This window comes from Lactuca virosa, chromosome 3 (genome assembly GCF_052849685.1).
Source record: "Lactuca virosa cultivar CGN04683 chromosome 3, Lactuca_virosa_CGN04683_v6, whole genome shotgun sequence".
NCBI classification, from domain to species: Eukaryota; Viridiplantae; Streptophyta; class Magnoliopsida; order Asterales; family Asteraceae; genus Lactuca; species Lactuca virosa.
Window position 1 is genome coordinate 205,597,268 of NC_136428.1, and position 14,561 is coordinate 205,611,828.

At 38.3% G+C, this 14,561-nt stretch overlaps 1 pseudogene; it reads left to right on the plus strand.

Moving 5' to 3' along the window:
- Positions 1 to 288: 288 nt before the first annotated feature.
- Positions 289 to 1,383, plus strand: LOC145162808 (putative carboxylesterase 2 pseudogene; annotated as a pseudogene).
- Positions 1,384 to 14,561: the final 13,178 nt, after the last annotated feature.

Sequence of the window (14,561 nt, forward strand, 5' to 3'; positions counted from 1 at the left end):
GAAACCAAAAAAATCGAAATTTTGACTAAACTTCGAAAAAAATGCATATCATAGGGACCATTTTATCGCAATTTTGTCTACAATTTGAAATTATGAATCTCATAACTTAAATTCTTAAATCATTTTATTAAGATAAAAAATATTTTTCATATGAACACCTAATAAATCATTTTAGTGTTTTAAACATTTTCACACCACACATTTGGATCAACCTCAGCATGCATGAAGAGACCTTCCATGTATCAAATGGTCCTTGCAGAAGTTCAACATCGGGCATCAGCACACACATCAATTAATTGGCCTCAAGCATCTATAGTAATTATACCTATCGTCTCTTTCTCACTACCATTACCACAAAAATGGCTTCTGGTTTACCCTCAAAGTACATGTCAACCTCTAAAGAGTATCCTCTCCATCTCCATGGTTGGCTGCGAATACACAAAGATGGCCGATGTGAAAGATTCATCGGAAATGATATCATCCCGGCTGGAACTGATCCCATAACTGGCGTCCAATCAAAAGACGTCATTATTTCACACCAATCCAATGTTTTTGTAAGGCTTTACATTCCCAAAACCATCATCCCTAACCGGAAACTCCCAACTCTGATGTATTACCACGGTGGTGGCTTCTTGACTGAATCCGCCGCTTCTTCCACCTACCACCCCACACTTAACTTGATCACGGCAGAATCCAACGTGATTGCGGTGTCTGTAAACTACAGGTTGGCTCCGGAATATCTTATACCAGTTGCATACGAGGATTCATGGGAAGCAATCAAGTGGGTGGCTACCCATGTTAAAGGAAATGGTCCGGAGTCATGGTTAAACGCCCATGCTGATCTTCAGAATGTGTTCTTTGCTGGAGATAGTGCAGGAGCCAACATCGCACATAACATGGCTATCCGGGTCGGGTTGAACCAAGTAAAGGTTATTAACCTAAAGGGTGTTATTATGATCCACCCTTATTTTGGTGGAAAAGAACTTATTGGAGAAGAGTCTAAACACGAACAACACAAAGCATTCATGAATCAGATGTGGCTGTTGGCTAATCCATTAGGGATAGGGTTAGATGACCCGTTGTATAATCCGGTCATGGACCCGTGTATTTCAGCTTTCGGGTGCTCCAAGATTCTTATGTGTGTTGGTGGGAGGGATAAACTAAGGGGTAGGGCCCTACTCTATAAGGAGTTGATGGAGACGTGTGGGTGGAAAGGCTTTATTGAGTTGATGGAGAGCAAAGGGGAGGGCCATGTCTTCTTTTTGTCTAATATTTCATGTGAAAATGCTCGTATCTTACGTAAAAAGATTTGTAGCTTTATCAATTCGATCAGCAGCAAAATCTGAAAGTTATATATCTATTAATCTATTAACTATTATAAAATATTGACAATGACAATTACTAGTATTCCTTAATTTTTTAAGCCATACAAAAAGGTTAAACATATATATCTAATGCATGATATATCTCTTATCCCGTTATCCGTATCAAGACACAACCCTTACCTCTTTATATGTTTCCTATCTCTCCTTATCTTGACATTTATTTTTCATTTGAATATGGATTTAATCCACCCAATTTGTAGTTTAAAACACACCAAACATCGCAGAATGGCTACGCATTGTTGAATGAAATTAGTATTGCCTTGATGATAAATAAATGATAAGTGATAAGTCTATTTAAGCATGCTCATTGCAACTTTTATTTCAAATTAATGATGATTTTGTGTGTTATCTGTATAAGCCATTGAGATCGTAGAATCTAAATATGAATAAAAACTTAGAATCTTTTTCGTGTTTTAGGAGGAAGAAGCCATTGATGATTCAGATAAGAAAATAGTGAAGAAACTAGAACAAAAAATGAAGATAGGGAGCAATTGTGTGTTATCTTTATAAACCATTGTCCTTTTTATACTTTATATATTTACTGATTAGTTATGTTGCTTCAACTTAAATGATCTTTAAAGTTAGAGATCGAAGCAGGATTATCAAGTTAAGAATCACCATGATGTAAGTATTTCTTGTAACAAATTTTCTCTTACATCATGTGGATATGTGATTTTTTACTTTCTTTTAAGTCTTGTGTCTTACTATGGAACCTATTACATCCACAAGAAGAGTTTCTTAAAATGCATCGGTTTTTTAAGGATTGGATTTTGCAAGCAGTGAGAAGCACAATTAAAGTTTATTGTCTTAACTTTCATTTCTTATAAAGATTATTTATAAGAATTTTTTGATACTAGATTAAAGTAGGATGCTAAATAAACAAATCAAATTTTTGAATCTATTTTGTTGTTATTTCACTCGATCACCAAGCATATGACATTTTTGCTCCATCAGCCAGAACCATGTAGTTACCTTTGTTTTGGTTTGGTAGTTTTAGCACGTTTATCTTTGGAGGCTTGGATATTTTTAATTCATCTACTTTATGTTGGTTACGATGTGACAATCTCTATCATGAGTATGATTAATGATCTAGATCTTTCATATGACCATAGTTGGTTGCTAAATTTCTTTTCAATACTTCTCAAATTAAGTAAAAAGCTCTCAGAAATCGCCAGGAATTAATCTTCATGATAATATGAGTAAAAACTGCAGCGAATGTGCCCAAAATCCGAATCATGAGAGTAGAATCTTGAGTGACTCGTCGAGTAGAACGGGAACTCGGCGAGTAAACTGACTCCAAGCAGAAAATCGTGATATTGCAGATGGACTCGTCGAGTTAGTATTATGCACTCGACGAGTTCTTGACTCTGATCAGGTCTCTTCTTCTTTCTCCCCTAGCTTTAAGTTTATGTTCAAGGAGAGTATCAAGGTAATACAACTCCTCATTTTCTTTAGGGACGAGACTCTTTTTAATCAAATATAAACATCAGACTCAACTTATCACTCAAATCTTCTAATCTTCTCGTCTACGACTCGACCTCTCACTTTATTTCCTTCTCACTTTATTTCCTTCACGCTTTAAGAAATCGCTCTAATCTCACCCTAACTTCTGCAAAGATCAAAGACAAAACCACGTAATAAAAAGGAAAACAAACATCAAAATAAAAATTCCTAAATTATCCCTAAATACTAGAAGTTTAAAAGAAAAAGAAAAGCAAACTCTAATGACGGGTTGCCTCCCGCAAGCGCTTCTTTTTGTGCGAGTCTTGAGCTGGACTCCCCACTTAATAAATTTCCAATAAACTCAATGCCAATCCATCCGTTGCATTAAATATTTTCTTTGGACCAATTTGTAAAATTTGGCTCTTTGCTTTTACAATTGTCCAATCGAGCTTTAATTCATGTAACCCAAGAATCTTGACAAGGGTTGGAACCGGTCGGATACTAATCAGAAATGGATCGCGCTTCAGAACTTTCTCCAAAATTGGAATTGTCACCCTATTCTTCGAAACATAAACTGGAAATACATGGGGCCATGTCTTGGTAATGGTCAATCCACGACTTGGTTCCTGCAATTTAGTTTGTTCTTGTTCTTCGTCTGACCTCTCTGCTAGCAACCTTTCCATATCCTCCAAGTCCCTGTCTGGATTAAATTCTTCATCTTGTAAATTTAGCTCTTGTAACTCAGACTGCTCTTGTTTGTTGGGCAAGATGTTATCTAACCATCTTCCAAATTTCTTCAAATCTTCATCTGAGTCATACTCCTCATCTTCTAGCTCTTGTGACTCAGATGTCCCTTGTGTCTTGGGCAAGATGTTATCTAACCATCTTCCAAATTTCTTCAAATCTTCATCTGAGTCATACTCCTCATCTTCTTGCTCAATTTCCTGTACTACTTCCTCAAGAAAAGCATCAAGAGCATCGACATTTGGAAAATACATAATAAATAAAAATAAAAATAAAAATTAAACTAAATAAAAAAAATTAATCAACAAAAAAAATAAAAAAAATGATAACAATTAGCAAATAAAATTAACTATTTAGAACCGTTCCCCGGCAACGGCGCCAAAAACTTGATGTGTGTTGAATACACTAGTTTTAATCCTACTAACTTAGACACAAAATAAACACACGAAAGGCAGTGTACCTATCGATTAGTAATATAGTTCAAGCAAGTAGGGTATCGAACACAGGGAACGGTAAACAATTAAAATAAATGCTAATATTATCTAAATATAACAAGTAATAGAAAGGGGATTTTCTCTAGTTTTGTAAGACTAGAAACTTAAGCAATCAAATAACATGCAAACTAAGCAACTAACAGCTAAAGCAAATAAACAATCAACTAAATTCAATAATGGAGAAGACTTCTGTTTAGGTTCGATTCATTTACTTCTATGGTTGATTTTATGGCAAGTGCAATGGATTAATTGTTATTGGTTACCGATTAAAGTGATTAGATTCACATTCGCTATTACCAATCCTTAGAAAACAAATTAATTTAAGCAGTGATCAAGTGATTAAACTAATGAATTTCCTAGTTAATTATTCGGGTTAAATAAGACTTGTAATTAGCTAATCAAATTACTAATTCAATTAACCTCTTGTTGTTGGTTTGTCACACAAGCTCACACATTAATTTACCCACTTTCTAGTTAATCCTAGTTTCACGTTCGTTAATCCTAGGCGGCGAGTCCATCACTTAAAATCCCGTGTACGACAAGTCAAAGTCAAGAATCGCGAAACTTCTGACCAACTCGTCGAGTTGATGGCCAACTCGTCGAGTCCGTTTGGAATCAGAATTTTCTCAAAACACGAAAGTCGTCCGAAATTGTGTCTAGTTTTCAGAACATTTTGAATCTCGTCAATCGGAGTTACGGTTCATGAGATATGGCCAAAACAGTGACGAGGGTTCAAGCTGTCCAACAACATCCTTCTTTCTTCAAAATCCAAGATCCAAGCTTCCAATTGCTAAATCCGCTTCCTTTTCCATCCGAGCATGTCATTGTTGCTGAAAAATGAAATTCTAAACTAATTAAGCACCTTTTGTTCATTAAATGAGATAAAATCAACATAAAGTATTAAGATAATATATAAATTATATGACTAAATATGCCCATATCAACCGTCACATCATCCACAATCGCCTTACACTTCTCCTGGGTATCCATAACATAGACAACATATCCGAAACAACCCGTTTGAAGATAACGCCTGGCCCTAGCTACTGAACATAGAATCGGCCCACGCTGAGCACTCTCTCCCTGAACCACTAACTCTCCCCCACTTGGGGTCCGAATGCATACCATATGATGCTCGCAATCAATCGTTGCCCCATTGGGGCTCAACCAGTCCATCCCTACAATAACATTGTTCTAGCGCAAAGGAATAGGAACCAAATCAATTGGATATTGCTCGCTAAACATCTCCAGAATACAACCCCGATGAACCCTTGACACCCGGACATATCGATCATCCGCAATCTCAACCTCTAGTGGACAATCCAACTCCCCTGTAGCACCAACAAACCTCTTGCTAATCGCAAGGGATACAAAAGATCAGGTAGCCCCCGACTCAAACAATACCAAGGAAAAGATACTGTTCGCAAGGAACGATCCTAAAACAAAATACACAAATATAAGAAGAAAAAGCAACATAACTAAAGAGATAAGAAGAAGATACATACCCGTCATCACATCAGGTGTTGCACGAGCCTCCTCGGTTGTAGCGGAAAATCCTTGCTCCTCACAACAGGCACATCCGCCTTGCCCTGGTGGCTATCATTAATCCGTAGAGTCGTTGGAGCAGGTGCTACCACTAGTCCTGCTGCTGCCAAACTCGGGCAATTGGCCTTCTTATGGCCCTTCTAAATGCAATGGAAGAAAATCAGATCAGATGACTGGGTAGTGGTAGTGGTGGCAGTGCAATCCCTGCTGAAATGACCTTTCTTGCCGCACTTAAAGCATCCAGAACCACCCACCCTGCATGCCTCATAGTCTATCTTGCTGCACTTTCCACAACGGCTCCGGCTCTGCTGGCCTCTCGATCTCAAATCAAAAACCTTAGGCCTCTTGCCCAAACTCCCTAAACCCTGAACCTGATATGGCTTCCTCTTCCTCTCCATCTCCAAGTCAAACTCTCCCTCTCTCTCTCTGGCTCTTGCAATCATATCCTCCAGTGTCCTGCAACTGGATCGGCTCATAAACTGTCGGATATCACTCCTCAACATCTCATGGTATCTCTCATTCTTCATCTCCTCATCTGCCACATACTGCGGAACCAGCAACGCCCTCTCATGGAACATAGAGGTGATCTCAACCACCATCTTAGTAGCCTGGCGAAGGTCCTAAAACTCCCTCGCCAACTGCTGCACCTCACTCACTGGTGCAAACTCAGCTCGAAACCTCGTTACAAAGTCATCCCATGACATCGAATCAATCGCCTCGTCCCCTACGGTGCGTCCAACCTCCTCCCACCAATCTTGAGCTCTGTCTTTCAGAAGACTGGAAGCAAGTCTGACCTTTGCCGCATCGGGACAACTGCTAGTGCGGAAGGCATTAGCGACATCCACTAACCAATGTATGCTCGCGATCGGGTCCTTCTCCCCGAAGAACTCTAGAGCCCCCTATGCTCAGAACTCCCTGAAAGTCAACGTGTGAGCTCCCATCAATGTCACCATCTTAGAACAAAAACTGCCTAGGCGCTCATCCAAAATCTGCAGGATACCCTCCTTGACCATACCAAAAGATCATAGGAGTCTGCTCAAATATGTTGCGGGTGATTGCAGACGAAATGAACTCCCACATCTGCTCATCCAACTGTCCGACTTTAGATCCTGAACCAGAACCACTGCCAGAACCTCCTCGTGTGGCCACCATACTGAAAATAGACCGGACAATACATCAAAATATACATATATATATATATATATATATATATATATATATATATATATATATATATATATACACACACACACACACATATCAAGGAGTCCCATACTCTACAAGCTTCCTGGTATCATCGTAGCTTTCCTTGACTCGAGTACGGATCCTCTGTTTCCAGTAGTACGGGCCCATATTACCTTCCATATCTATCCGTACTTTCCTCAAGGATCGCCCCAAATCCTCCAAGTTACTCCCTTATCTTTACATACATCTCTGAACAAGATAATGCTCCCAACACCGAATCTCTTTTTAGGTTTTCCTAGGGCAATCAACACACTACTCTCTGCCATCAACTGCAAAAGGATCTCCCTCTAGCACCCTCTAACTAGCTCACAAATACAATTACATATCACCGACACCAGATAATTCTTCGAATGAAAGGTTTCACACTACAACGGTTGGCCTCAAACAAGAGGTCCGTAATAGAGTTAAAACCTAACTTTCTAAAATTATTTAGTCTCAATAATATGCAACTTAGCAGATTCGCTTACTATTTAGCTGAAGTTAATGAGAACTCCTAAAAAGCACAAAGCAAGCAGCATTCGAGCATTGAGTAATCGAAATCAAGCATAACCTAAACATGCGATCCTATCACTGACTAATCAGTACTAGCATGCAAGTCTACAAGCTCATATAGCAGACATACAAAGACATCTCTCCTAGATCCTTATCCCTAATCTAGCATGCGATTCACAAATTCACAGATCAAGCATATCAAAAAATATGTATGGGTATTTTGGGAAAACTTACTTGAGTTTGGTCGATTGCATGCACCACACCCCTTTCTTTTGGTAGAAAATTCATTTTATAAAACATTCCTTTTAAAAAAATCTACCAAATCCCTCAAACCAAGGCTATGATACCAACTTGTAACGTCCCAAAAATTAAAACCAAAAATTTCAATTTTTAGAATAATAAAACCATCATTCAAAACGTGTTCATAAAACCATAATAGAATCAGAGTATGAGCAAACATCCAAATACACCAGAGTCAAATAAAATACGTAACAATATACTGTGTAAGATGCGATCACCTGAGCTCTTCATCTTTGATCAGGAAGTACCAGAAATATAAACTGAAAACCGTAAGCATGAAGATTAGTGAGTTCTCCCAAACACCACATACCATACATATCTAACATACAATGGGCCATTGCCCAACACCCATCAGGCCCTGCCCGACATCGCGCCCCACTCGGAACAAATCTGTCAATATCATGAGATGGGCCCCGCATGATCACATCCATCAGGCCCCACCTGGCATCGGGACCCGCTCGGTATATATATATATATATATATATATATATATATATACACACACACACATAAACACATACAATAATCAGTAAGACAAATAGCATACGATACATTCATCAGGCCCCGCCAGATATACATATCACATACAACACATGCAAGAGTCACACACACAACTAGCATCGTATGCATAACAAATCATGGGCCGGAATTGGTGCCTTCGACCTGCCAAGCATAGTGAGGAAACTCACCTCAAGCTGCCGAATATCGCAAATAAAAGCTCGGACTGTTGATCTAGAAAATCCCTGCGCTAACCAATCAAATAAAACCCAATTAATAAGTTTGGCCATAAACCAAGGCTATGAATCTCATTCATCAGTCCAACTCCCACGAAAAGATCATTTTACCCTTTCCTCACTTGGCCCAATAGCTAAGGCCCAAGCCAACAACTCCAAAAGCCCAATATAGCCTAAAATCCTATGTGGAACTCAAAGCCTATTATGGCCTAATCCGATAAGGCCCAATGTCCAACAATAGCCCAAAGTCCTGAAATGATCCATAGAAGTTAAGGGTCCAAGCCCAATAAAAAAAAGCCCAAATAAACAAAGCTCACAACTCCATCGGTCCACTGATTAGTGTACTCTCGGCGTAGCAGGCTCGTTTGCCCTGCATACGTGATTGATCCGGAGACGGGGCTCGCACCTAGTATGCTCATCGTAGTGGCCTAATTCCAAGTCCTTGATCAAACATCTTAACCTATTAAGAACTTAACATCATATGAATGTCGTAAACCACAAAGTCAATGACTTTAAGCCTCTGCATGGCTAAAAACACATCAATGTCCAATTCTAACATCTTAACTCCATTAAGAAGAACACCAACCTTGCATGGTTGAGTTAAACCCATCAAGTTATCATTTTTATGTACAAGGGACCTCAAAAAGCCTAGATCTATCATCCCAAGTTGCTAGAGTAGCCCATACTCCCAAACAAGGCTTAAAGGACCCAAAAGTGCCCAAATAAAGCCCTAAACTAGATCTAGCATAAGGAACCATCAAGTTTGGAGCTTTATACCTCAAATAGCTTGCAAAGTTGATGAACATGCTATATATTCAAGCTCCAAGTCCACTAAAGCCTCACCACCAAGCTTCACTTCCTTCAAGGGGCATAAAGACACCACAAAAATCACAAAAATGCTCACAAACACTCAATGAATATTAACTTTTTCGTTCTTAGGGTTTGGAGAAGTGGAGGCTGACCATAAGATGCACCCAATGCAACATAAGCTGTTTAAATAGGGCACAAACCCTAAAAATTATGGATTGCCCCTGCTTAGCGTACGCCCAACGTATGTGGGTGCCTACGCATCCAATCTTCGATCCAGTATGCTCAGTGTACTCGTAGAGTACACCTAGGGTACTCGGCTAGGGACCAATAATGTAAAGAACTTACAAATAGGGGCTAAAAGGAACATACCCATATATTGTGAATGTTACATTTGGGTGTTAGGAACAACATGGTATGTAAGCTTATTACTCATAGTATTATTTTTGTAGAGTTTGTTCAATCTCAACAAAACTTATCTGATAACTTGAAGAAGGGGTTAATTGGAGACTTGGTAAAGAAGTCAGTTATAGGGATGGGTTTAAGTCCCACTTAACATCTCTTTAGGTGGGATACCCAATTACCTTCTAATACAATGTTAGAAGTTAAATTCAATATGGAAAGCTTGCTTATTGAGATTGGAGCACTATTTTGTTACTACATCCCAAGTTAGTGATTATAACCTGTAGAGTTAAAGTAGGTTGATTAAGTTCTTAATAGTTCTTTTGAAAAAGTGCATTAACAGGTGCATGATATAAAAGGACTACCTATGTGAGTGTGAAGTGATGCAGCTTCAGAAAGCTTGGGCTAGGCTTTTATGCACTCATGAATGGATAGGATACATGGCGGTAATAGTGTCAAGTATGAAACATTAGATATAGTGTTTAACTTATGTGTGTAGTATCTACAGTTAATCAAATGATTTGAGGGGTTTAATCCTTACGACACCCTGATTCTCAGGTATTTGACATGCATGTTATACTAATATGAAAAGTCAATCTTCAAGATATTTTCATTTATGCATGAGTTTGATTTGTGTTTGCTTTTAGTTAATTAAGAATTACACTAAAATGGCGGAGGAATGTTGGTGATTTTAGTTTTATCAACACATTTTAGTGTAGTTATTTGTTAATATTGAGATAGGCTGATCTTCATTTACTCACCGAGATAGGAGCTGTGAGGTGCACACTCGAAGTGATAAATGTGAACTCGGGAATACAGGGGTCTAGGGGCAGAGCCCCTGGGTGCAGGGTTCCAAGGGTTTGCACCCCTGGAGGGGTCTAGGGGCAGCTCCCCTTATGGGGTCTAAGGGGTAGAGCCCGTGGTTGTGGTTCCAAAACTAGAGTAAAGATCATTTACAACGGGTTTAAAAGGAAGAATTTATGAGGTTAAAAGTTATAAGAAAATTGTCCCAAAATTGGAATGCAATTAGCTAAGGGTTTATTGATGTGCAACCACCGTGACGTGGTAAGGGCTTTACAATGGTGTAGTTGGCGAAGCAGTAAAATGGACAAAGGTCTCGTCCTAAGTAGAGGGAAATGCACTTTACACCGCAGCATGGTAGTATAGGTTATCGCAACGTGGTGATGAAAGTAGGGTGCTATAAGAGAAAGGCACTGCGACTCGGTTAGAGGGAGACCAAAACCTAATTAGGCGCACCACGGCATGGTAGACATGCTGCCATGATGCGGTTTTGTAATCATAAGACAGATGGATGACGACGTGGTAAACAGATTTCTATATTAGGAATGAGTCTCGCCATGCAAATTCCTGCCAAAACTAGCAGTGATATCATGATGATGTCAAAGGTTGGTTATGTCTTAATAACCAACACTTTTTGTGCCAAAAGCATGCAACTTTCTTTTAACCACCTTGTAAGCAACTTCCAATCGATTTCTTACATCTAAATAAGAATGATGAATGTTCCAAAAATCGGTTTAGAAAATATATACATGAAAATCATACTTCTGATTTCATCTATCTCTTCAAGAACACACATAACAACAATGTATTTTTATGTGTTTTATATTTAAAAGTGGCCTGAGTTCTAAATTATAATTCTTTGGATTATCTCGAATCTGATTTCGTGATACCTCAAGCTATAAGGTCACAATCACACATTTCGGAAAGTGATTGCAGTCACGATCCTAGAAATATCCAAGTAAATATTGTTAAGACCCAAAAATTTTAACAAGAAATGACGAGAAAAGAGTATATGAGATTAGATGAGATGAGAATAGAGTAGAAGAGTATGGAAAGAGAAGAAGATAAGAGTAGAATATGAGAATCAAAGAACAGAATGTTAGAATAAGAAAAGGAAGAATAAAAGTAGACTATGATGACATGAAAATAAAGTATAATATAACTCACCAGACCTATGGTCTGATGTTGAAGATTTTCATGTGTTACAAGTTCAGGTAGTAGTCATTGTATGAGAGGAGATAAAAGCACCAAAAATACAAGAAATATGACATAGGACCGTACTTTTTAAAAATCGCTTTGCCACATTTCGGACAAAATGTGACGATTTCGTTATAATGTATGGTAAATTATCATTAATAAAATCCTGGATTATTTTTGCCACATTTAAAAATCGTAATGGTTATCAATGAGATCATTAGTATATATATTGTCACATATAGAAATCTAATGTGGAGAAAGGGTAATACCTATGGCCATGTGAATTGTTTGTATGTCCATATGTATCATTTAGCGACACATATATAAATTTAATGTGGCTGGCAGTAATACCTATGGCCACATGAATTGTTTGTATGAACATATGTATCATTTAGCCACATATAATAAACATGACAAACCATTTGCCTGTAAGCATATTATGGTAGTGTTTGTTTAATAGTTTGTGTGTCCAAACATATCGTTAAGCCTCAGTCTAATATGTGGCCAAATATGACCATCTACTATGTATTTGTGTTCGTTTTATCGGAAATAAAATGCAATGGATTCTAATGTGGCTAAAGGTAATACCTATGGTCACATGAATTGTTTGTATGACCATATGTATCATTTAGCGACATATAATTAATGTGACAAACCATGTGGCTATAAGCATATTATGGTGGCTTTTTGTTTCAATAGCCCGTGTGTCCAAATGTATCTTTTAGCCTTAGTCGAATAATGTGGCCAAATATGCCCATCCACCACGTCTTTGTGTTTGGTTTATCAGAACTAATGTGTAATGGACTCTAATGTAGCGAAAGGTAACACCTATGGTCCTTAATCCAATGTGTGATTCTCTCTCCTAGTTAGGACTCATCAGAGACTTTAATGGATAGTGGATGCCATGTCGGATCATGATCTACCTATAAATAATACATATATAAGAACCCTACAACAAAATTGTTTCTATGACCATATGTATCATTTAGCGACATATAATAAACGTAAAAAACTAAGTGACTGTAAACATATTATGGTGGGATATTTCTTTTAATAGTTCGTGTGTCCATATGTATCTTTTAACCTCAGTCGAATAATGTGGCCACATATGACCATCTGTCACGTCTTTGTGTTTGCTTTATTGGAACTAGAGTGTAATGGGTTCTAATGCAGCGAAAGGTAATACCTATGGTCACATGAATTGCTTGTATGGCCATATGTATCATTTAGTTGCATATTAAAAGTAACAAATCAAGTGATTATAAGTAATTTATGGTCATGTAATATTATATTATTTGTGGTTAATTATTAGTATTTGTCATGATAAAAGAATAAAAAATATGACTGTAGGTATTTCAAATGTATAGAATAAACTAGTAATGTAACACCTGTTTTCTAGAATAAATTGGTATAGGGCATGAAAGAGGCAAAAACTTGGTTTTGAGGAAAACCAGGTGTCACGATGTGACGAGTAAAATGGGAAAAGCGCATCCGGGAAGCATGTCACGACGTGACATGTGTATGATCACATTGTGAGAATGGTTGCAGCCCAAACCCATGATCTTTTAGGGTTTCCTCTGTATTTAAGTCCTTACAGTTGGAATTAGGGTTTCATTTCCATTCTCTATCACCACCCTTAAACCTCCTTGAAACCCTAATCCACCTCTTTTGATTGTGAGCTCATTTTGGCTGATTCCTATCCAAGAAAAAAAAGAGGACGAGTTTTAGTGCATCATCTCAGCTTGCAAGCTTCAACATCATCCATTCATAGACACTCTAGACTTTTGTGAGTGTTCAAGTTCCATGCTTTATGATCTTAAATTCTCATATCTAGGTTTTTATGTGATTTTCTTCATGTTTAGGCTAGTTGGAATGTTAGGTTCCATAAAGTTGCCAACTTTATGGATCCATAGGGTCCCTTTGTATATAGAAGTGTTGGATCTGAAGTTTAATAGAGTTTGAACACTTGTATGAGATCTTGACCCCATTTTTACATTGTTTTTCCCTAGCTTGTGTTTGGGACATGAATTGGACATGTATATCCAAAAGCTACGATTTCTATGGTATTCCGTGATAGAGAATACCTTCTGGGAGGTATGGTTGCAAGGCTTAAAAGATTAAGAGTTTAAGGCTTGAGTCTGTCCAGAGCGTTATCACGATGTGACGAGGGACTGAACCACGACTATTTTGTCACCATTATGCCATGACGTGACCAATGGGTGGTCATGACATGGCGACCTGCTGAATGACTTTTTGCGTGTTGAATTTGATAGATCGTTGACTTTTTGACCAAGTTTGACTTTAGGTTAAACTTGGGGTTTTGGGCTGTATCTTGAGGAATGATCATTGTTTGTTGTATAGGTAACTTGTAGAGCTGGTTACCATATACATGATTAGCATTTTTATATTCTATTCTTAGGTTGAAGGCACCAATATCGTACTATTAGATTATGTTATGTATCCTTGGTTATATCATGTTGTTATGATGTAGTGATCTGTTAGATTGGTAGATCTGTATGATTACCTATACTTGCTGGTATTTGATTAATGTTTGCATCTGTCGACATAGTGGGGTTGTGTTGAGGTGGTATTGCTTTGTGATGTAAGACAACAAACTTGAGAGCAATCCAGTCATAAGCTGAGGGTCGGGAGGACAATCCATCCTTATGTTGTGGGCTCGGGAGCAATCCAGTCATAAGTTGAGGACCGGGAGGGAAATCCAGCCTTATGTTGTGAGCTCGGGAGCAATCCAATCATAAGATGAGGGCCTGGAGGGCAATCCAGTCTTACATTGTGGGCTTAGGAGCAAGCCAGTCATGAGCTGAGGGCCAAGAGTGAGCAATCTTGTCTCATATTGTAGGCTTAGGGGCAATCCAGTTTCATGATGTGGGCCTAATGTGCATGCATTATATATGTATTGTGTGTGGGATATACCGGGGGAAACTCACTAAGCTTTGGCTTGCAGTTGTTGA